This window comes from Lupinus angustifolius, chromosome LG02 (assembly GCF_001865875.1).
Source record: "Lupinus angustifolius cultivar Tanjil chromosome LG02, LupAngTanjil_v1.0, whole genome shotgun sequence".
In the NCBI taxonomy this organism is placed as follows: Eukaryota; Viridiplantae; Streptophyta; class Magnoliopsida; order Fabales; family Fabaceae; genus Lupinus; species Lupinus angustifolius.
Genome location: NC_032010.1, coordinates 7,305,486 through 7,327,310, shown reverse-complemented (window position 1 = coordinate 7,327,310; position 21,825 = coordinate 7,305,486). Strand labels below are relative to the sequence as shown.

Here is a 21,825-nt window from a genome sequence, read left to right as displayed (position 1 = left end):
TCTTAAGGTTCTAACACCATCTCAAACTATTTCTCCAAGATCAAGGTTATCACTGACTCCCTTGCATTTATGGGCACTCCCATCTCAATTGTTGAACATAGAGATTGTATTCTTCATGGTCTATGTTTGAAAGTAAGTCTCATGTCGCTTACCTCATTATCTCGTGAATGATTTAAATACATGTTGGGCTACTCCTCTCATAACCAATTGGTTTTGAGATGGAACCTTAACATGGTATATGAGCTAGAGCCCAACTTCTTTCCGATGTCATGGGCCAAAAGATACCCTTTAGTTATAGGTCAAAGGTTATTAAAGTAGTTGAGTTTTAGTAACTGATTTTCACTTAAAATGTATCTGGGCCCCTTTTTACTGTTTCTATTCATATTGTATCTGGCTCATTTTTCTGTCTAGATACATTATAGTTTAGTTTTCTGCTCTTATAAAAATAGAGCATGTGGCTATTATTTTAACACAATAATATAACAAATTCAATAACAGATTACTTTTTCATTCTCTTTTCTCTCTCTCTCTATCTCTCTCTCCTATTACTCTTCTTTCTTCTTCCTCTCAATATTCTTCTTCTCTCAGTACTCTCTTTCTCATTTCTTCTACATCTTCAAATTCAAATATGGTATCAAGAGATTATAGATCCTAAAGCTCCATGGATTCTTTTCTGCTGACGTCGCCTTCTCTTTATCCTCGACCTACGATGGTGGTTCCTCCGACAACGGTCACTTTTTCTCACAATGTTTCAGCCAAGCATTCAGAGAAAAATTATTTCATATGGAAGCAACAGGTTGAAGCCGTTTTAGCTTCGCATCAGCTTGAAAGGTTTGTTGTAAATCCTCAGATTCCTCTTCGTTTTCTTTCAGAAGAAGACCGTGAACTTCATAGGTTGAATCCCGCCTTTCTTCAATGGGAGGAACAAGACCAACATTTGGTCTCGTGGTTGCTTCAATCGCTTTCTGAATCGGTTCAATCATGAGTTCTAGGGCTCAAGTACGCCTGGTAGATTTGGGATGAGGTTCATACATTCTTCGATTCTTCGATTCGTGCTCGAAGCCAACTTCTTCTCTCTGAGCTTCGCACCAATAAGAAAGGAACTCATACTGTTACTGAATTCATATCCCGTGTAAAGGCGTGGATTCACTCTCTTGCTGCAGTTGGTGAGGTAATTTCTGGTCGTGAACAGGTTCTTTTAGTGCTTGAAGGTCTTCCTTCAGAGTATGAATCTTTTGTCACCACTATCAATAATAGAACTGAGTCTTGCTCGTTTATTCAACTTGAGTCTCTTCTCATGGCTCATGAGACTTATTTGGAGAGAATTCATCCTCCTACTAATGAGGTCTTTCCGGTTAATGTTGCTAATTCTTCTCTCAAAAATCATTTTTCTAATGCCGCACATCAACAGTCTCGGAATCTTGGTTATTTTCCTTCGAAAATGATGTAAGGTTCACATGCTGGATATCAGTTTTCTGCTACTGAGTATCAGTCCGGGACTCCTCATACTAGTAGAGGACGCGAAGGCTATTTTGGACATGGCATGGGGTATCGTCCAGGACATGGTCATAGTACTGTTCGCTGCCAGCTTTGTTCTAAACCTGGTCATGAAGCTTTGCAATGCTGGTATCGGTTTGATATAGTATTGCAGTCTCAAGTTCCTGCTTCTCCTGTTCAGTATGCTTCCCCTGCTCAGGTTGTTCGTCCTGCTTCAACTCACTATGCTCCCTCACACTTTCAGCATAAGTATTCAGGACCTTATAGTAACAATGCTTCTCCATGTTGCACCTGGGATATCATCAGCCCTCTGTTTTAGGGCCAATGCCTTTGTCACCGGCTCAATCCTATTGTGATTCCTTTCATCCTGCAAATGGGCAGCCCAACCCCCAACATCATCCGGTTGCTATTGAGCCTCAAGCTTATAATTCTCAGTTGTGGTATCCTGATTCTGGAGCCACACATCACATGGCTGCTGATTCGCCAAATTTGATGCACTATGCTGGCCTATCCGGATCTGCCAACATTTTTATGGGTAATGGTTATGGGGCTCCTATTACAGGTATTGATACATCAGAGTTTAACTCCCCTTACATTCCCTCACGTGTCCTCACTCTCCAAAATTAATCCTGGTTCCTTCTATAACCAAGAACCTTGTTAGTGTTAGTCAATTTGCCAAAGACAATTCTGTTTATTTTGAATTTCATTCTCACTATTGTTGTGTAAAATCTCAGGTTGATTATACCTTACTTCTAGAGGGAACACTGGGTCCTAATGTACCTTCGTGTTGTAATTCTTCCGTTTCTTCCACATATACAAACTCTAGGTTGTTATGACATTCCTGGCTAGGTCATCCGAATAAAGAGGTTGTTCAACATATTTTAAAACATTGTAAACTTCCTCTCATAAATAAAAACAACACTGTTTTTTGTAGTGCTTGTACTTTAAGTAAATCATATCGTTTGTCCCCACACTCATCATCAAAATGGGATAGTCGAAAGGAAACATCGGCATATTATTGAAATGAGGTTGACATTGCTTGCCCAAGCTTCTCTTCCCTTAAAATATTGGGAGTATGCTTTTGATACTGCTTTCTATCTCATCAACAGAATTCTCAGTCAGTCTATTAAGGATAATGTTCCTTACACGTGTCTATACAAATCCCCTCCTGACTACACTTTTCTAAGTTTTTGGTTGCGCATGTTTTCCTTGTTTAAGACCTTATGCTAAACACAAATTACAGAATAGGTCAGAAGAGTGTACTTTTCTAGGATATTCTTCACATCACAAAGGATACAAGTGTCTATCTTCTAAGGATAGGATGTACGTTTCTCGTGATGTTGTTTTCAACGAGACCAAGTTTCCTTACACTGTTTCTTCCATACCCACATCCAACCACCAATCTAGTAGTAATGTGTATCTATGTTGTCTGTTAATTCTCACCCGATGCTTACTCGGTCAAAAACCATTCACTCTATAACTTTGACATCTCCTAGTACTCTTACTGCCTTTGTTGAGCTGAAATCAGCAAAGATTGCCTTATCTCTTCCTGAGTAGCGAAATGCTATGGAAACAGAATTTGATGCTTTAATAAAAAATGACACTTGGAGTTTGGTTCCTTTACTTGAGGATAGAGAAGCTATTGGATGCAAATGGGTGTTCAAGGTCAAAGAGAATCCTGATGGTACCATTAATAAATACAAAGCTCGGTTGGTGGCTAAAGGGTTTCATCAAAAACCTGGGTTTGACTATAATGAGACATTTTCTCTAGTTGTAAGACCAGTCTCTATTAGGGTAGTGTTAACCTTAGCTCTAACCTTTGAATGGGACGTTCAACAAATTGATGTCAATAATGCTTTTCTTAATGGAGTTCTTGAGGAGGTTGTTTACATGCAACAACCAGAGGGGTTCAAGACCTCAGATAGCACTTTAGTTTGCAAGTTGAACAAAGCTATTTATGGTCTCAAACAAGCTCTCAGGGCATGGTTTGATAAACTAGCAGGAACTCTGTTATCCTTTGGATTCCAAAAGTGCAGCTGTGATCACTCTCTATTTCTCTTAACTACTTCTACACACAAATTATTTGTGTTGTGCTATATTGATGATATCATAATCACAGGCACTTCTCCTCCTTTGATTAAGCAACTTATTAAAAAGATGAATCTTGCCTTTGCTCTTAAAGATCTTGGTGCTTTGGATTATTTTTTGGGTATTGAAATTCAAAAACTTCAGAACGGGTCTCTTCTTCTTACTCAATCTAAATACATCAAGGACTTACTACAAAAATTTCATATGGATAATATGAAAAGTCTACCTACAGCTATGGTTGGAGGATGCAAGCTTACTGGAGCAATTTCTTAGAGGATGGAAAATTGTATCGGTCTCTTGCTGGGGCCTTACAATACATCACGATCACCAGACCAGAGATTTCTTATAGTATTAGTAAGATTTGTCAGTTTCTCTCACAACCTCAAGAGGAACACTGGAAAGCTTTAAAGCGGATTTTGCGGTATCTACAAGGAACTATTACTCATGATCTACTTTTAAGACCGACATCTCCTCATCGTCCTCTTTCTCTCCGCACTTACTGTGATGCAGATTGGGCCTCTGACCCTAATGATCGAAAATCTACTTCTGGGGCATGTGTTTATCTAGGTCCTAATTTGGTTTCCTGATGGTCAAGAAAACAAGAATGAGTTGCTCGGTCCACAACTGAAGCAAACTATCACAGTTTGACTCTTGCTGCTAGTGAAATGATCTGGATCCAAAGTCTTCTTCAAAAATTTCAATTCAAGACCTCTGTTCCAGTTGCTTACTGTGATAATATGAACAATGTCTTATTTTCCAGAAATCATATTCTTCACTCCAGGACCAAACATATTGAGCTTGACCTTTTTTGGGTCAGAGAAAGAGTAATCAAGTTGCAGATATTCTCACTAAACCTCTCTCTACTTCCAGATTTCTTCTTCTTTGAGATAAGCTTCATATGACCGATTTATGTACTGCTCAACGTGATCATAGTGGCTCCAAATTTAGGGGGAATATTAGAGTAGTTGAGTTTTAATAACTGATTTTCACTTAAATGTATCTGAGCCCCTTTTTACTGTTTCTATTCATGTTGTATTTGGCCCATTTTTCTGTCTAGATACATTATAGTTTAGTTTTCTGCTCTTATAAAAATAGAGCATGTGGCTATTATTTTAACACAACAATTATAACAAATTCAATAACAGATTACTTTTTCATTCTCTTTTCTCCTATTACTCTTCTTTCTTCTTCCTCTCGATATTCTTCTTCTCTCGGTACTCTCTTTCTCATTTCTTCTACATCTTCAAATTCAAATAAAGGTAACCCTTCACCTGGTTCAACAGGCTTATTTGGAGAGGAATGTTGGAAAGTAAGTCAAATAACACCTACCTCATTGTCTCGGGAATGATTTAAATAACTGTTGGGCTACTCCTCTCATAGCCAATCGGTTTTGAGATGGAATCTTAACAGTCTAGGAGAGGAGTTTCAATATGTGATAACTACCATTGAAAGTCATATTGAAATGCTCCATTAATGACCTTGAACAATTCCTACTCACCTTTGAGTCAAGGCTTATCAAGAACAAACACAAGGTTGTTTCTGATGCTTTATTAGCAAACATAGCCATTGTCCCCTTATCAAATTAGTCCCCTTAGTCTGTTACAAATGCAAGGCAATTCCACCCAAGCTATCCACAAAGGTCACCTTCCAACCCCAAATATGACTCCACGCCTCATTCTTTCACTTATGGACCAAGAGGACAATGGCTATGTTTGCTAATAAAGCATCAGAAACAACCTTGTGTTTGTTCTTGATAAGCCTTGACTCAAAGGTGAGTAGGAACTGTTCAAGGTCATTAATGAAGGGAGTTAAATCTGACTTTCAATGGCTGTTATCACAATTTGAAACTCCTCTCCTAGATCATCAAGAATACAATGTACATGTTCAGCAATTGAGATGGAAGTGCCTATAGATGCAAAGGAGTAAGTGATAACCTTGATCTTGGAGAATTAGTTTGAGATGGTGTTAGAACCTTAAGAGATGATGCGTAATTGAGCTCTTAACTGTATGCTTTTGCCCTTTGTATGAGCATTGCAGAAGGCATGAAGTTCTTCCCATAGTTGGCAAGAGGAAGTGCAACCAATGACCCTTGGTTGTAATGATTTAGAGATAGAATTAAGAATCTAGGAGAAGATAGTTTGGCCTTGTTCTTCCCAACTGAGAAAGCAAGGGTTTACATGGTGTTCAGCTCTATCAAAATCAAAGAGAAATCTTGGAGGAATATCAATGGGATGAATGAAACCTTCAACCGCAACCTTTCCAGTAATTCGTGTGAGATGAAATTATGGGAAGCCCCACAATTTATCATTATCTCTAATAGACTCTCCTTTAGAACTCCTCCTACCTTCCACGACTTAGTAAATGTGAGCCGGTCATACAATACATGGATAGTTGTAAAGAATTGAACCCTTCCAATTCCTCCCCCATATCTATCTCATTATCACTGTCTTCCTCCTCAGCAAGAAGCAGCATCCTTAACTAATCATTTTTGCACATAGGATCCTTTGTAAAAGCTTCATCACATCTAAAATATAACCATTTTTCTCTTTTTTTCCTTCATCTCGGCATTGGTCAGCCTCTTGTAATCCCGCCTACCCCTAAAGCTTTCCACTTCTTGAACCCTCCTGGCAGCCCCGACCACACTCCCCCCTGATGATGCTTCTTCCCGATGAGTGATGGAAGAATGGGGGTTCAACGTTACTACCTTGTTATAAGTATGGGTCCGGTAAGAACCTAAAGACTTGGTGTAACTATGATTAGTCCTTTTAGTCACTACCAAATCTTTTGCTCAATGAGGATAGCCTTCTGGATTATCTCAGGTAAGGTTTCTAATTCATACAACCTCACCTCTACCCGGATCTCCTCCTTCAAACCATTAAGGAATATACCCTTAATGAAATCTTGGTTAATTTCTTTCAAGGCCCCTACATCTCAAATCCTTATGCATAAGCTTCGACACTCCCTTCTTGTTTTAAAGAGAGTAACAATTCAAAGGGGTTATGTATCATTGAGGTTTGGAAACGTGTCACCACCGCCACTTTGAATCCCTCCCATGTCGGCATCGGATTGTGCCGCTCCCACCATTGATACTAGCTCAAAGCTCGCCCATCTAGTGCTACCATTGTAGCCTTCATGCGTTCTTCATCATTGACTCCTCAATTGGAAATAAAGCTCCAATTTGCTAATCCAACCATATGCATCTTCCCCAATGAAAATGGGAAATCTCTAATCCCCGCCATTGATCGTGTGTTTTGTCTCCCCATTCCTTGCGTCCAACACTCCCTTCACTTCTTCCCTCGTTAGGGTTTTCTTCATTCATCACCCCCAATTTTGCTGCAATCGCAACAAGAAGCTCTATCGTTTTCTTGGTTCGAGCCTCGTTCAGGTCCAATCGAGTCCTCAACTCTTCCCTTTCTTGTTCCTAATCATTAGAACTTCGTGCCATGGTCCTTTACCTCATTCGCAACTTGAAAATAGTGTTTTCTAAGGCATCAGAATCAGTGCTCTGATACCAGTGATAACCAGTGGTATAAACCGAAAGAAAGAAGCCAAAGAATTCAGTGCAAGGTTGGCCCTAAACTAGAACTAATATGATTCTTGGCAGGGTTGTATATCACTTCGTATTATTTGAAAGATTAGTACAAGAAAGAATAGAACAAGTATGAAAATCCTACACTAGGCTCCAAGAATTCTCCTTTTGGCTCCTCAACCAGAAAATGCTCTAAAAGTCTTCTTCTAGTTCCTCAACCAGAAAACATAAAATTCCCTTTTCCAAGAAACTAACTAACTTCTCTAAAGCTAACTCCTTATTAATAGGTTAACTAACAACTAACCACTAGGGGTATTTTTGGAAGCTTTTAACCAAACTTTCCAATTTCGCCTTCTATATACATTTTAAATATTAGGCTTTGGCTTTGGCCTAATCCTATCACCACCTAACTCTACATGCCCCACTTTCTTTAGAGGTCCAAAACTTGATCCCAACTCTTTCAAAACTAATATCCCATACACTAGATACAATTCCTTCTATGCATCTTCCCCATATTCCTCTTACTATACACCTTCCATATACAATCCTAGACTTCATTTCCCACCCTATGCAATCAATGGGCCTCAATACGAAACCTTGAATGAAGCTCAACCTCATGCTATGAATGTTAACACTGGAGACTTAGAATCTAAGCACTCACTCTGGTTTCCAGATTCAGGTGCAACTAACCACATCACTTCTGACCCTACACTTGTTCATAACACAGTAGAGCAATTGAGTCCAGAACACATGTACATGGGTAATGATGCTAAAGCCCCTATATTATGCAGTGAAACTACTTCTTTTGTTTCTCCTTTTAACCCTCAAGTTTCTCTATCTCTACAAACTTATTTCTTGTTCCTACTATTTCTAAAAACCTAATCAATGTTTCCCAATTGGCTAGAGATAATACTTGTTATTTTGAGTTTCACCCTAATGAATATTTTGTGAAATCATAACGTTCTAACATCATTCTACTTAAAGGGTCTCTTACCTCAAAAGGTCTATATGTCTTTCAGAGTCTATTTCCACAAAAGTCTGCCTGCTGTGCATCTGTTCCTAATCCTTATGACAAGCTCAACTCTACAGCCTTCGCTAGTTTTAACTATAGAAATACTTCTCATTTTTTGTGGCATTGTAGGTTAGGACATGTCCGAACACCGAAATATGCCACTGAAAGACTCTACTGAGACAAAGATGGGCTGTCAAAAACGTAGGGGAGGTAGGATGGGCAGTTGGTCAGATCTAGTATGGATCGTACATGGATGACCAATGTTGTAAACAATGTGTTGTCCCACTGCAATATTCCTAATTCAAATAAAGCAGTGTCTGGCTTTTATAATGCTTGCTGCTATGGCAAATCATATAGAATTCATTCTCCTAAATCCACTAGTTCTTACTCTAATGTTTTTTATTTGCTTTATCTTGATTTATGGTGATCTATACCAATTTTATCTGAATTTGGTTTTAAATACCACCTATCGATTGTTGATACTAAAACTAAGTATATCTAGATATATCTACCACAACAAAATTCTGAAACATTGTTTTCAAACATTTTATTAAACTTGTGCGTACACAGTTTAACAAAATTGTTAAAGTTGTTCAAATTGATGGGGAGGGGGTGAGTTTAGACCTTTTACATCCTATTTGTTTAACCTAAGCATCACTCATAGACTATCATGCTCTCATACACATCATCAACAAGGAATAGTAGGGAAAAAAACATAGACACATTGTTCAAACATAGTTAACTTTACTAGCTCGTGCTAGTCTGCCCTTAACGTTTTGGGAATATGCATTTACTATTGCTGTGTTTCTTATAAATAGGTTTTCATCGGCTACTCTTAACAACAAATCACCATATTTTCTCCTTTTTGGGACTGCTCCTAATTACACTACTTTAAGAGTCTTTCGGTGTGCTTGTTTTCCCTTACATAGGCCCATAGTCACATGATACGCGATTCTCTTCAGTACGGGTACGGATACATAGTACGCGGTATGTTACCCTATTAAAGTATCGGTACGTTATAGTTATATTTATTTAATATATTCAATATGTTCTTTATACTTATATTATTATGGTTGACTATTAATTAATAATATATTTAAAATATTTTATTTAAATTTTTTGATTTAATTCTATATTTAATTGGGATCATTTATAATCTAATATGACTTAATAATTTGGTTATTTTCACTTAAGTTTATTTTTTATTAGTGAAAATTAAATGAATGAGTAAATTTTAATTTTTAATAAAAAATAAATCAATAATTTTTTAAATAAATACTTTTACTTAAATTGGGCCCATTAAAGTATTTTGGGTTATCTAAGTAAGCCAATGTTCTACCCAATACTACCAAAACCTAATTTCATTCAAATCCTAGCCTCCATCTTCTTCTTGCCTCTATCTTCTACCTTACTCTTCCTTCTTCTTCCGTTTTCTTTCTTTATGGCGGCTCCTCATTTGTCTTCTTCTCTTACTCTATTCTTTGGCTATAGCTTCTCATTCGTATTCGGTTGGTCACAGTTTGAAGTTCAGGGATGAGAAAAATTACATCTTTAATGGTGGTTCGCTTGGAACTGGGTATCAATACGCGAATTGAAGCATTTTGGATCGCTAAAGTACCACAAATCGGTACTCACGAACTGATTTGCTGTTCTCCAGCCAAACCAGCAAATCTGGTTTCTATGCTTAGGCCCTACAACACTCATAAACTTGAATACACGTCTACTGAATGTACAGTTTTAGGGTACTCATCAATGCATAAGGGGTATAAGTGTCTGTCTAAGGACGACATGCTGTACATCTCTAAAGATGTTACCTTCAATGAGTTTGTTTTTCCTTTCAACTCCTTATCCTCTCAACCTCACAACACATCATCTTTTTCTAGTCCTTGTGAGGTCATAGTCATCCGTCCTCTTCTCTTAACAATTCATTTCATCATAACCAAACTTGTCACACTAACCATACACCTCCCACTACCATATCCATTGAAATTTCCTCTTAATTCAATCAAAATAACCTCCCTCTAAACTTCTCACCTTCCATTCTAAGTTCTCCTACTTCTCTTTCTCCCATCAATGAGGTTGCTTCTTCGGTGTCCTCTGGATCAGCTACTACTAGTTCTTCATTTCAATCCTCTACTACTCAAAACTCTTCCTCTTTGCCTACCTTACCTCATGTATCTCTCTCCTCTCATTCTATGACAACCAGGTCCAAAGCAAGTATTAATAAATTCATTCTACCTAGTCTTGCTAGTCTCTTTCTTGTTCACATTGAACCTTCTACTTCTAAAGAGGCTCTGCCTAGTCTAGTATGGAAAACAACTATGCAAGAAGGGTATGATGCCCTTCTTAAACTAGGAACTTGGTCCCTGGTTTCACTTTCTCCACATAAGAAGGCAATTTGCTGCAAATGGGTTTTCAAGATTAAGGAAAATCCTGATGGTTCAATCAATAAGTACAAAGTCAGACTTGTTGCTAAAGGCTTTAATCATCAACAAGATGTTGACTACAATGAGACTTTCTCACCTGTAGTCAAACCTGTCACTATTAGGATTCTTCTTACTCTAGTTGTCACCTATAGATGGGCCATTTAGCAGCTTTATATAAATAATGTCTTTCTAAATGGTGTGTTGTATGAAGAAGTATATATGACACAACCTACTAGTTTCTATAGTGGTGACAAGAGCACTGTTTGCAAGCTTCATAAGGCCTTGTGTGAACTCAAACAAACTCCTAGACAATGGTTTGAAAAGTTTAAAGGTACTCTACTCCAGTTAGGATTTCAGAATAGTAAATGTGATAATGCTCTATTCATTTTACTCACTAGTATCTACCAAATATTTGTTTTAGTCTATGTTGATGACATCATTATTACTTGGCCCTCGAGTTCAAAGATTTTTGTTCTTATTGACAAGCTTAGCATTGTCTTTGCTCTTAAAAAGTTAGGGAATTTAGACTATTTTATGGGCATTGAAGTTAAATACTTTCCAAATGGGTCTTTATTTCTCTCTCAAACCAAGTATGTTAAAGATCTTCTTAGGAAAGCTAACATGGAATCTGCCAAACCTAGCATCACACCTATGACAACCACTTGTAGGCTATCCAAAAATGACTCTAAAACCTTTAACAATCCCACCTTGTTTAGATCACTGGTTGGAGCACTCCAATATACTACAATCACTAGACCTGATCTAGCCTACAGTGTAAACTAAGTGTGCCAGTATATGAGTCATCCTCTTGAACAACACTGATTTGCTGCCAAAAGGATTCTAAGGTATTTCCAAGGAATTCTAACTTATGGGATTCATCTCAAAGCTCCTGTTGTTGCTCCCTTTCTTCCTATCACTATCGCAGCTCTATGTAATACAGATTGGGCCACTAATTTTGATGACAAAAAGTCTATATCAGGGACTTGTTTATGTTGAACCTAATATAATAACTTGGTGGACAAAGAAACAGCAAACAAATCTAGATCCAACACTGAAGCTGAATACAGGAGCCTTGCTCTTGCATCTCAAGAAATGATTTAGGTTGAGTCTTTACTTTCAAAACTCAAGGTTCCTTATCAAACTCCTCTCATTCTTTGTGATAATTTGAGCACAATTGTCATGGCTCACAATCTTGTTCTCCATAACAGAACCAAGCACATAAAGTTGGATCTCTTTTTTGTAAGAGATAGGATTTAAGCCCAAGTCTCTTCAAGTGAAATTCATCCCCTCTGAATTTAAGACAGCTGATGTGCTCACCAAGCCACTAGCCACAACAAGGTTTCTAACTCTAAGGAAGCAACTCAAAGTAGTTGACATAGTACCCCTAGTCAACTACCTTCAGTTTCAGTATGGTATATCAGAGAATAATACTTGAATATTATTGAGTTAGCTTAATTTTGTTAGAGTTAGATTTGTTTCTAACTGAGTTGTGTAACGATATAAGGCAATTATTGTTTTCAGTTAGTTAGAGGAAGTAACTTATTTGTTACGTCACCTCCTTCAGTTGTTGGCTTTCAAAGCTTTCCCTGTGCTATTTAAAGGGATAAGCTCTTTCGTTGTAAATCAATCAAATAGTTCAATAAAACTATGCAATTCAGAATTCATTCAGTTTTATTCTCTTCAAAAATAATTTTCTATTTATCATTTTACAAATTTTGGGATGCACGGATTGGACAAGCAAAGACACAATCATGGAATTCTTTGCTACCCATGTACTTTAAGTGGAGGGGTGAGGGCTTGGGGCTAGTGGATATTAGTAAGGTAACCCAGTTTGCCTTTACCAGTCATTATGAGTTTTACAAACTAGTACCATTTCTTGAAATTGGCACAATTGAGGCGAATGGTATGTTGGTCAAAGTGTGATGTCTGACCAGTGGCAGCGCCAATGTTACTATTTGGTTTCGTGTTTGGATCACCGATAAGAAGTGTGATGTGGTTGGTGAGTATTAGAATGATAAATATAGCCAGATGGCTAATCTCATTGTATAAAATGGTTATGCCCTAATGTGCTTCCCATCTCCTATAAATAGGATTGAGTAAGCACTCATTAAGTAAGTTTTCAGAAATAGAAAATAACTAACCCAAAGTTAGTTAAAATTCAGTAACTGCTTTCTCTCTCTCTCTTCTTCTCTTATTTTTGTTCATTTTCTTACATCGTATCATCACCAATGGCCAACGCCATTAACGATCCTCCTCTCTCGTCTTCTGCTGCCGCACCTCTTCGTGCTCAACCTTCAACTCTTTCTCTTCAAATACCAAATACAAAGCTCACTGAACACAACTACCTCACATGGAGCCAATTCGTTCTTTCAGTCTTGAAATCAAATCGTGCACTTCGTTTCATTCATTCCAGCGATGTTTGTAACACCCCAATTTGCAAATAGTAAGATATATAATTCCAAGGTATAATTTACTAGATAATATTCAAGGTAAAAGATTTGTCAAAAAGGTTTTATGATTATTCTTAATCCTCATAAAAAGTATAGTAAGTAAATTCCCTAAGTATATTAAACCATTGTCTCCCAAGATAATATTAGATATTGTCTTTTCCAATAAAATCAACATCATGTTAAAATACTAAGAAAGTGTGGATGTATCACCAAGTAATCCTGCCAGAGTATAAGAGTACTAATACAATTAAACAAAATAAAACTAAAGGCCTTCAAGAGTCATGGGCAAACTACACTACTTTAAATCTTCAATAAGCTACTCAGCTGCTCCACCTACAATTCATTCATACATACAAACAAACAAACAACATAGAGAGAGTAAGACATTAAATCATGCAAAAGCGACGAAGTGGATTTATAAAGAATCATAACATTAGAGCAACACAAACAATTGCAATGCTGTATTTAGACAATATACACAACAATTATTATCTCTACTCATAACAAATATGCACAATGATGAATGATGTTAGTGTATTAGTTATTGAAATATATACACCACAATTAAATAATCTCTCATGTTATGCTCATGCAATTCCACCAACCAATCACCATCAATTGCCCGAAGGCCAAGACCCTAGTGGGAAAGTAACCGGGAGTACAAATATCCTTAACAACGGCAAGTAACAATATCCATTGTTTTCCAATTACCTCTATCAGAGGTGCTTACTTGGTAAGCCCAGTCCGTTTCAGGATTCCTCTCTACCGATCATGAAATGCGCAAGGGGTGTCAGAAACTACTTAGTTTGCATGTAAGACTATCCTGGTCATACGGTTTATAAGACCGGACCCTCACTGGATCATCCCACCTAAGTAATCCCTCAAGGCTTCTTGACGAGTCACCGTCATTGCTGCCCCTATCCAATTCCCAATGATACTGCTATCATCGTATCTTTCCATTTTCTCCAACTCCAACTAAAAATGCAATGATGTATGCACACTGCTCAAAGTTAGTCCACTAAGTCTTTTTATCAATATTATCTCAATTTCAATTTCCATTAACATCACCTAAGTTAGTGGTCTCAACCCCAATACAATTTTTATCATACAAATATCCTCAGGATGAGCTCAAGACATAACTTGTGATCACTATCACCATGTTAAGTCAAACATAGACATTCAATACTAATTATAGTAGTCTAATAATAGTATAAAATCATATCAGTAAGTCATCAATATCAAACATATAATCATTCAATCAAGACACAATATTTTAATATTCGTAACTAAAATGACTAAATGAGAAAGTCCATAACAATCACGACAATTGACTCCTCATTAATCATTTTAGTCTAAGGATCCTCCAACTAGTGAGTATCATTGGAGACCCCAATGCTAGATTCTAATACCACTATATCTAATGCTTCTCCCTCACCTGGGGTTACGCAAGCTCCTTGTCCAGTAAATAAACTAGTTCTCCTGTTGCTTCCTTCCAACTTTAGAATCTTCTCTTATACACAGGCCAACAACAAACAAGACAACAAATTAAATTATATTCTACATCTACAACTAGCAAACAATTTAATATAGACTAATAATTTATATTTGATAACAATCACTTAATTCAAGTAAGTTTATAATTACATGTTCTTACTGTCATTAAGTTAAAAATATTAACTAAGTCCCTTAAATGCATGACACTGCCAGTGAAGAAAATTGTGAAAAAGGGATGTTAATTATCTTACTAACTCATTTCACTTAAGCATAAGATGGGATGACATAAAAGGAAAGGGGTTGTAATGAAAAGGATTGATATTAAAGAGCCCAAAAATATAATAATGAGTGACATTAACAAAACTCACCCCTGAAAGTTATGGATACGTATGATCTTAATTTATGATACAAATTTCCTTAAGAGCCACGCTGGTTTACTAACAGGGAGAAGTTCAAGATTTTTCAATCTTATATAATGATTTGGTAAATTGCTAATACCCACTGTTTTGTAAAGAATGAAATGAATAAAATTTGGATTGGAAACATCAAAGTTCATATTTATACTAAGATTGTGTGATTAAACAAGAGACACACTTGAAATTTGTAAAGATTTACAAAATGAGGGCCTCCTAAATTACGGTTACTTTTCAAGGATGGAAAGTGAATTTTCTATAACTTTAAGTCACAGTGAAAACACATCAACACAGTATAGAAATCTTATATTTTGGTTTGTAAGGGAACACAAGAGAGAACTTACCAATTTTCTTCCTTCTATCAACTGCCGTAACCAAGACTTGCAGGAGTGGGCAATCAGTTTTTTTTTTCTCTCTTTTCTGATTGCTTTTAGGTCTTAAACGTATAGTTACAAATTAGATTAAAATAAAATTTAAAATAATACCTAATGTTATTTTTATCCCACTATAAATATTCAGTTTTATCCCTAAATTACTAAAAATAGCTAATATAATTCATGAAGAATTACCACTTAGTATATCCAAAAATCTTAGAGATATAATTATGATAAAGATTAACCAAATAATTAGGGATTGACTATTTACAAATATATCTATTTGCAAATTATTTGGAAAAAAAATTTGTGGTGTTACAATGTTCCTCAGTGTTTTTTATCTGATTCAGATCGTAACATACGTCATGTGAATCCTGGCTACTTAGCGTGGGCAGAACAAGATCAAGCAGTGTTTTCGTGGCTCCTTAATTCAATTTCAGAAGCTCTTCATCCACGCGTAGTTGGATGTGTTCACTCCTGGCAGTTATGGAGTGAATTACATGCATTTTGCAACTCACATACAAAAGCTAGAAGTCATCAATTACGAACTCAACTTAGGTCTCTCTCAAGGTTCTATGACTATCTCTGAATTTTTCTCTAAGGTGAAATCCCTAACTGATTCTCTAATTTCAATTGGAACACCAATATCACTTGAAGAAAATGTTGAGTGTATTTTGGATGGTTTAAATGAAGATTTTCAGAACGTTATTACATTTGTTGAAAGCCAAATTAATCCTCCCTCAATTCATGAATTGGAACAATTTTTATTGACATTTGAATCAAAGTTAGCCAAGAACAAAAATAAATTCGTGTCTGATGCTCTCTCAGCAAATATTGTTGCTCAATCTCCCAGCAAATATTGTTGCTCAATCTCCACCTCAATCACCTCTCTCTGTATCCATGCCATCTCCTACTGTTCACCCTCATTCTCCTCACTATTCTGGTGTCTTACCAAGACCTTCAAGCAATTTTCAGTCTGGTTTCTACTCTCAGTCTCGAGGTGGACGTTCTGGAAAACGTGGTGGACGTGGTTTTCGTTCTGCCAGAAATTTCAATCGTCCTGGCAGCTTCTTTTGTGACTATTGCAGGAAACCAGGACATGATGTCTCATGGTGTTATTATGCTCCTTATGACAGTCATCATGGAACATTAACACCTTCTCACTTCTATGGACAGTATCAACATCAAACTCAGTATGGAGCTCCAATTTCAAACATGTATTCAAGGCCATCTATTCCATATGGATCCTACTCTCTTGGAACAATGGCTAGACCATACTCATCTGTGGCTCATCAAGGTTTTGGCCAAGGCTATCCTAATGCTCAGTCTGGAAACTTTTACAGAGGACATTCACCTTTGCCTCCTTATTCTCATCAACATCAAGGTCAGGGCTATGCTATGAATGCTGAAACTGGCAGTCAAGATTCTAGGTCTTCAATATGATACCCTGACTCTGGTGCCACAAATCATCTAACATCAGATACATCCTTGCTTCATGAGCCTACTGAACATTTTGGACCATACCAGATCTATATGGGTAATGGAGCCAAGGCTCCTATCACAAGTAGTGGTAACACTTATTTTAATTCTACAAATTCTACTACTTCTTTGTCTTTACAAAACCTATTGCTTGTTCCAACAATAACCAAAAATCTAATGAGTGTATCTCAGTTTGCAAAAGATAACTCATGTTATCTTGAGTTCCACCCTAACTATTGTGTTGTCAAATCACAGGGTTCTGATGAGGTTCTCCTTCAAGGGACTCTCACTCCAGAGGGCCTCTATGCCTTCTCAAATCTTATTCTCAACTCTTTCTCCAAGAACTCACATACATCTCCTACTATATCTCAAGCTTCTGCTTTAATTTCTACTTCTAGTCATACTACACCTAGTTCATTTCTGTTATGGCACTATAGATTAGGTCATGCCCATGAGGCAATTGTTCACAATGTCTTGAATAACTGTAATATACCTTGCTTAAATAAAATTGCCTCAGATTTTTGTTCAGCTTGTTGTTGTGCTAAAGCTCATAAAGTTCACTCTTCATCATCCATAAATGTATATGCTACACCTTTTGACTTGTTATATGTTGATTTGTGGGGACCATCTCCTATATACTCTAAATCTGGCTTTAGGTATTATTTGTCTAAAGTAGATGCCCATAGCCGACACACTTGGATTTATCTACTCAAACAAAAATCAGATACCTTATCCATGTACTTTAAGTGGAGGGGTGAGGGCTTGGGGCTGGTGGATACCAGTGAGGTAATCCAGTTTGCCTTTACCAGTCATTATGAGTTTTACGAACTGATACCATTTCTTGAAATTGGCGCAATTGAGGTGAATGGTATGTTGGTCAAAGTGTGATGTCTGACCAGTGGCAGCGCCAATGTTACTATTTGGTTTCGTGTTTGGATCACCAATAAGAAGTGTGATGTGGTTGGTGAGGAGGTCAGCGTCTCCATTTTTGCGAGGTCAGATGATGTTACTGGTTCTTGATACCATGAACATAATATACGAAAGATATTATCTTATTCTCTGCCAATCTCATATGAGAAGTTGCCATTTATAACAGGGAGTAAAATTAAAATCCCTAAAAGTTAGCCAATATTAAAAAACTACCATAATACTTACCACAATATTCATAGCTAATATAAACAATAAATTAATCACCATATACATAAGTGTAATTGATTTAAATTCAAATTAATCCCACATTATAGGGATTTTGTCTATCCAACACTTTGTTCATGTTATAATATGTATTTTCAATTATCCTTATGCTTATATATGTCACTAAATTGAGGAATGACATTTTGTGTATCCAGGTGGCTGGACACTTCACTTATGGAGTGATGGCAGTCTCTTTTACCACATTTACGTTCTGGTGTCTGTTTGGCACACACATTTTACCAGCTTCTCGGTACCAAGGAAGTGCTGTTTCACTGGCTTTGCAGCTTGCTTGCAGTGTTCTGGTATATTAGATAATTAACATTATTAAATCTGTTCTGTGGCTCTAACATAATTAGCTTTGGAACATGGTCTAATCTCTGAAGCTTAACCTTGACGATCATGGTTAAGAATTGAACATTTTTTCACAATGTACTAGTAGATTTGTTTATGTCAATGCTTCTTATGCTTCAGGCTCCACCTGATTTTATCTTAGACAGCTAGTAGTGGGTTGACTGTTTCTTTAACAAATCAATTTTATTCATACCCCCTCTCTGTATAAGTGAGTGGTTGAACGGCATTTACAATTGCAATAATAATTTAGAAATAATAATTGAAGAGTTTTCCTTACATGCAGGAACTGTTTCCTGTTTAGGAGACTCGGGCACTTAAGTTTTGTTAACACCAGCTCAAGAGTACCTTTTATTCCAAAATGATTAATTTTATGTGGGCGAGTGTTGCAAGGCGAAGTTAATTTCGATAGGCAACCTTACTGCTCTTTCTCTTTCTTATTTGTCTTTTCGAGAAATAGTAGAGAATAAACCTATTTAAGCTTTCAAGTTTCAGATAATACTTAAATGTAAGTTCTTATGTCTGTTTTGGTAGTAATATTCGTTTATTCATGAAGGTTATTGCTTGTCCATGTGCACTTGGGTTAGCCACACCTACTGCTGTGCTGGTAACATCTTCATATACATCACATCTATAACCACCTTAGATATTTTTTTGTTTGAACTAAACTTTCTTGTACAATTTTATGCATATTTTAATAGGTTGGAACTTCTTTGGGAGCTACAAGAGGATTACTTTTGCGTGGTGGAAACATTTTAGAGAAGTTTGCCATGGTAAACACTGTTGTGTTTGACAAAACAGGGACCCTGACGGTTGGTAGACCTGTTGTAACGAAGATTGTCTCTCCTACATGCAGACAAAATGCAAATTCAAGGTAACGTAGGGCAAAAGATGTTCATTATTCATCGCATTAAATTCATTTGGAAATATTCCGTTCTGAAGGTGCTGACTTTTTCTAGCCTTTTGTCTAGACTAGATGATATCTATTTTGCTATCCGTATAGAATCAGGGGTTGTTCCCATCTTGTTAATATGTGATAATGAATGAAGAAAACCTAAATATGGCATCTTGTGGATATATCAAAGTCTCAAAAGATGGTAGCTACACATGTGGCTATTAAAAAATGTTTTAAAGAAAAGTGATTAATCATTTGTTCACTGATGAGGTAAAATACTCATTGGACTGTAAAAGTTTTGGGAGGACTCCAAAAACTATAACTGTTTAGTCATTTTTACTGTGAAGGAACAAAACCACCAAGTGTAGTTATTTGAGCCAAAGCACGATAACCACATTAAATGATTCTTTTTTCTCAATGGTAAATATTCTAAACAAGTGTTTCACTATTTTGAATTTTCTTGAAGACTTGAACATGAGCCATGATGTGAGATTTCATATATTCTAAATTTTATTCCACAAATATTTCAAGATCACATCACTTGGCATATGAACCTTGAGTTAAGTTCATTATTATTTTTTAGGCAGCAATCACACCTGTCTCTCTGCTTTTTTATGTTAAGTTGTTAACAGAATAGAGTTCACTGCGGTCAAGAACCAAGTTTTATCTCATAGGTGGGATTGACTACAAGAATCAATTGATACCATCAGAAAACCAAATAAAATAGTGAAACTCTAACCCAACTTAAGTGATTACCTTCCATTTGGTCCATGATTTTCACTAGAGCCCCCATTGTTCTTCTCAATGAGTCTTGACTAAACCACCTTGGGGAGTTTTTGTTAACCCACAACTCAAACTTATTCTAGAAAATTGAAGTATGGCACTGGGAAAAAGAACAAGGGGAATGAACGATACAGTAATGACATGGGGACTGAGAAAATATTAACTGCAGACCAATCTGTGAATTATTAAAATATTAAACTCAAGGAAAGTGGAAGAGAGGACAGGATAGGCAGAATGAGAGGAGGAGGGCTTTTAAAAAATGGTGATAGAGAAAATTTGTGATAATTGGTTCTGTGTTTTGGGTAGGCTTCTCCTATGGCTGCCGAGGGGATCAATTTTACATTGAGTCATTTCAATTTTTAGTGACCTGATTTCTGTTCTTTAATTTCCTTTTCCCGTGTTTCGAATTTCATCAAATCCAGAATATACATGTGTAAGGTTGCTTGCCTTGTGACATGTAGGTCATGGGTTAAAATCCTGGAAATAGCCTCTTCACTTGCGAGGGTAAGGCTGCGCACATCTACCCTCCCCAAACTCCACGAGGTGGAAGCCTCTTGCTCTGGGCCGCCCTTTTTACTCTTACATTTATCTAGTTTTATAGTAAAGAACAGTTTCCATCATCTTTCCGTAATAAATTCCATTCCAGATTTATCTCAGACACATTTGTTTCTTATCTTATCTTTTCCCTAATGTTTACTCATTCATCTTGGCAGTATCACCTCTACTATCTGTTTTTGCTTTTGTTCCCACATGACTACCCGGCATTCACTACCATAGAGCATTGCTGGTTATAAGTTCTCTGGTAGAATTTCTAGTGTTTGATAGACACTTTGCAGTCACAAATTACAGCTTAATCATTTTTCTATTTCTTCCAGAGCTTGAATTCTATCTATGATCATTATCATAAAGATTTGATTCAGCTCTTGTTCATTCAGAAACTTCTATTTCACCATCAAAGAAAAGGTTCTGCCGTTCTGTTATGAAGTACTTCATCTTTCTGCCCTTTCTGTGTTTACTCATACTATCAAATTATATTTCTCATTTCCTCTGCACTGTCTTTGTACTTTTCTAGGTTAAGTAGTGTCTATACCCTGGATTTTGTATTATTTTGTTGGTTGCAGTTATGTAACTAAACTTATATTTACTGTTTTTTTAATGCAGTCAAACTGAAGAAACTACTTGGTCTGATGTTGAAATCCTGAGGTTAGCAGCTGCAGTAGAATCAAATTCAGTACATCCAGTTGGAAAAGCAATTGTTGATGCTGCTCAGGAACTTAATTGTCATAATGCCAAGGTGCTCAGTTTTTTGCTTAGGATATTTGTTCTCTGTATTTGGATCTCTTTGATCTCTGCTTTATTCATCCTTTCCCTCTTGACATTAAGATTTAAGAACTATAGGATCTGGTATTTTGTTTTTGCAATTGATTTGCTGTCTTTCTTGATGACATTTCCGTGGATACTAAACTTTAGGGTTGTAAGCTATAAGCTATTTGTCTTAGCTCCCCAACCAAAAAGGTCTACTTATTTTTGTTCAAATGTACTAGTTGACTAACTCATAAGCTACTCAATGTCTTTCCAAACACACATATGGCACATTTATATTTCAAGTACCAACTTCTTGTCCTAATAGTGGATTAGTGGTGAAGATAAACTGTCAGCATATGCCATAAATCAAAGTTTGCAGGTAGCAGATGGATCATTCCTGGAAGAACCTGGATCTGGTGCGGTTGCAACCATTGATAACAAAAAGGTTTCTGTTGGGACATGGGAATGGATCACCAGGTACTCAAGTATTTAATCCTTTTATCATAGTCTGAAGATACAAAGGATAGGATGTACCTCA

The 21,825-nt window shown here is 36.7% G+C and overlaps 1 pseudogene; it reads left to right on the top strand.

Annotated features, from left to right (window-relative positions):
• The window catches only part of LOC109334857, a 40,674-nt pseudogene that overhangs the window by 9,150 nt on the left and 9,699 nt on the right, over positions 1-21,825 (top strand).